Consider the following 3,749-nt stretch of genomic DNA (forward strand, 5'->3'; position numbering starts at 1 on the left):
CCGCTCTCTCCGGCTCCCGGAGACGAAGAAGCTGATTCTTCGCGCAAAGACGATTCTGCCGCTCACAGTGCTCTGCGGTGTGCGCCTTCTGCCGAAAGACGTCCGGGATCGGTGCTTAGCTCTGCAGAGCACCGTACCTTCGTCTTTAGCCTCTCTTCTCGTCTACATCTTAGCAAAAAGCTTTTCCACTCTGTCTGGCAAGGAGAAACTGTGCCAGCACAAAAAACATCTCCCATCGTGTTCTAGAGGCTGCACGGAGGTCTGCCGAGTGTTTTGCAAGAAGAGAAAGAAAGTTGTCCAAAACAGCTTGCAATCGAATGTTCATGTGAATAGAAAAGGCAGGAGAGTGGTCAGGTACTGTTTTCTCTCAGTTGGCAAGCTGCGCACACAATCGCAGTGTTGTACAGCTTGTTTCATCACCTTTGCCAAGTTGCCGCTCTGTCCGGCTCCCGGAGACGAAGAAGCTGCTTCTTCGCGCAAAGACGATTCTGCCGCTCACAGTGCGCTGCGGTGTGCGCCTTCTGCCGAAAGAGGTCCGGGAGCGGTGCTTAGCTCTGCAGAGCACCGTACCTTCGTCTTTAGCCTCTCTTCTGGTCTACATCTTAGCAAAAAGCTTTTCCACTCTGTCTGGCAAGGAGAAACTTTGCCAGCACAAAAAACATCTCCCATGGTCTTCTAGAGGCTGCTCGGAGGTCTGCCGTGTGTTTTACCAGACGAGAAAGAAAGTTGTCCAAAACAGCTTGCAATCGAATATTCATGTGAATAGAAAAGGCAGGAGAGTGGTCAGGTACTGTTTTCTCTCAGTTGGCAAGCTGCGCACACAATCGCAGTGTTGTACAGCTTGTTTCATCACCTTTGCGAAGTTGCCGCTCTCTCCGGCTCCCGGAGACGAAGAAGCTGCTTCTTCGCGCAAAGACGATTCTGCCGCTCACAGTGCGCTGCGGTGTGCGCCTTCTGCCGAAAGAGGCCCGGGAGCTGTGCATAGCTCTGCAGAGCACCGTACCTTCGTCTTTAGCCTCTCTTCTCGTCTACATCTTAGCAAAAAGCTTTTCCACTCTGTCTGGCAAGGAGAAACTTTGCCAGCACAAAAAACATCTCCCATGGTCTTCTAGAGGCTGCTCGGAGGTCTGCCGTGTGTTTTGCCAGACGAGAAAGAAAGTTGTCCAAAACAGCTTGCAATCGAATGTTCATGTGAATAGAAAAGGCAGGAGAGTGGTCAGGTACTGTTTTCTCTCACTTGGCAAGCTGCTCACACAATCGCAGTGTTGTACAGCTTGTTTCATCACCTTTACGAAGTTGCCGCTCTCTCCGGCTCCCGGAGACGAAGAAGCTGCTTCTTCGCGCAAAGACGATTCTGCCGCTCACTGTGCTCTGCGGTGTGCGCCTTCTGCCGAAAGAGGCCCGGGAGCTGTGCATAGCTCTGCAGAGCACCGTACCTTCGTCTTTAGCCTCGCTTCTCGTCTACATCTTAGCAAAAAGCTTTTCCACTCTGTCTGGCAAGGAGAAACTGTGCCAGCACAGAAAACATCTCCCATCGTGTTCTAGAGGCTGCACGCAGGTCTGCCGAGTGTTTTGCAAGAAGAGAAAGAAAGTTGTCCAAAACAGCTTGCAATCGAATGTTCATGTGAATAGAAAAGGCAGGAGAGTGGTCAGGTACTGTTTTCTCTCAGTTGGCAAGCTGCGCACACAATCGCAGTGTTGTACAGCTTGTTTCATCACCTTTGCGAAGTTGCCGCTCTCTCCGGCTGCCGGAGACGAAGAAGCTGCTTCTTCGCGCAAAGACGATTCTGCCGCTCACAGTGCTCTGCGGTGTGCGCCTTCTGCCGAAAGAGGCCCGGGAGCGATGCTTAGCTCTGCAGAGTACCATACGTGCTTCTTTAGCGTCGCTTCTCGTCTACATCTTAGCAAAAAGCTTTTCCACTCTGTCTGGCAAGGAGAAACTGTGCCAGCACAGAAAACATCTCCCATCGTGTTCTAGAGGCTGCACGGAGGTCTGCCGAGTGTTTTGCAAGAAGAGAAAGAAAGTTGTCCAAAACAGCTCGCAATCGAATGTTCATGTGAATAGAAAAGGCCGGAGAGTGGTCAGGTACTGTTTTCTCTCACTTGGCAAGCTGCGCACACAATCGCAGTTTTGTACAGCTTGTTTCATCACCTTTGCGAAGTTGCCGCTCTCTCCGGCTCCCGGAGACGAAGAAGCTGCTTCTTCGCGCAAAGACGATTCTGCCGCTCACAGTGCTCTGCGGTGTGCGCCTTCTGCCGAAAGACGTCCGGGAGCGGTGCTTAGCTCTGCAGAGCACCGTACCTTCGTCTTTAGCCTCTCTTCTCGTCTACATCTTAGCAAAAAGCTTTTCCACTCTGTCTGGCAAGGAGAAACTGTGCCAGCACAAAAAACATCTCCCATCGTGTTCTAGAGGCTGCACGGAGGTCTGCCGAGTGTTTTGCAAGAAGAGAAAGAAAGTTGTCCAAAACAGCTTGCAATCGAATGTTCATGTGAATAGAAAAGGCAGGAGAGTGGTCAGGTACTGTTTTCTCTCACTTGGCAAGCTGCGCACACAATCGCAGTGTTGTACAGCTTGTTTCATCACCTTTGCCAAGTTGCCGCTCTCTCCGGCTCCCGGAGACGAAGAAGCTGCTTCTTCGTGCAAAGACGATTCTGCCGCTCACAGTGCGCTGCGGTGTGCGCCTTCTGCCGAAAGTGGTCCGGGAGCGGTGCTTAGCTCTGCAGAGCACCGTACCTTCGTCTTTAGCCTCTCTTCTCGTCTACATCTTAGCAAAAAGCTTTTCCACTCTGTCTGGCAAGGAGAAACTTTGCCAGCACAAAAAACATCTCCCATGGTCTTCTAGAGGCTGCTCGGAGGTCTGCCGTGTGTTTTGCCAGACGAGAAAGAAAGTTATCCAAAACAGCATGCAATCGAATATTCATGTGAATAAAAAAGGCAGGAGAGTGGTCAGGTACTGTTTTCTCTCAGTTGGCAAGCTGCGCACACAATCGCAGTGTTGTACAGCTTGTTTCATCACCTTTGCGAAGTTGCCGCTCTCTCCGGCTCCCGGAGACGAAGAAGCTGCTTCTTCGCGCAAAGACGATTGTGCCGCTCACAGTGCTCTGCGGTGTGCGCCTTCTGCCGAAAGAGGCCCGGGAGCTGTGCATAGCTCTGCAGAGCCCCGTACCTTCGTCTTTAGCCTCTCTTCTCGTCTACATCTTAGCAAAAAGCTTTTCCACTCTGTCTGGCAAGGAGAAACTGTGCCAGCACAGAAAACATCTCCCATCGTGTTCTAGAGGCTGCACGGAGGTCTGCCGAGTGTTTTGCAAGAAGAGAAGGAAAGTTGTCCAAAACAGCTTGCAATCGAATGTTCATGTGAATAGAAAAGGCAGGAGAGTGGTCAGGTACTGTTTTCTCTCACTTGGCAAGCTGCGCACACAATCGCAGTGTTGTACAGCTTGTTTCATCACCTTTACGAAGTTGCCGCTCTCTCCGGCTGCCGGAGACGAAGAAGCTGCTTCTTCGCGCAAAGACGATTCTGCCGCTCACTGTGCTCTGCGGTGTGCGCCATCTGCCGAAAGACGCACGGGAGCGGTGCTTAGCTCTGCAGAGCACCGTACCTTCGTCTTTAGCCTCGCTTCTCGTCTACATCTTAGCAAAAAGCTTTTCCACTCTGTCTGGCAAGGAGAAACTGTGCCAGCACAGAAAACATCTCCCATCGTGTTCTAGAGGCTGCACGGAGGTCTGCCGAGTGTTTTGCAAGAAGAG

The sequence above is a fragment of the Melozone crissalis genome, unplaced genomic scaffold (genome assembly GCF_028551555.1).
Source record: "Melozone crissalis strain CALT ecotype California unplaced genomic scaffold, PUWL_Pcris_2 ptg000272l_1, whole genome shotgun sequence".
Lineage (NCBI taxonomy): Eukaryota > Metazoa > Chordata > Aves > Passeriformes > Passerellidae > Melozone > Melozone crissalis.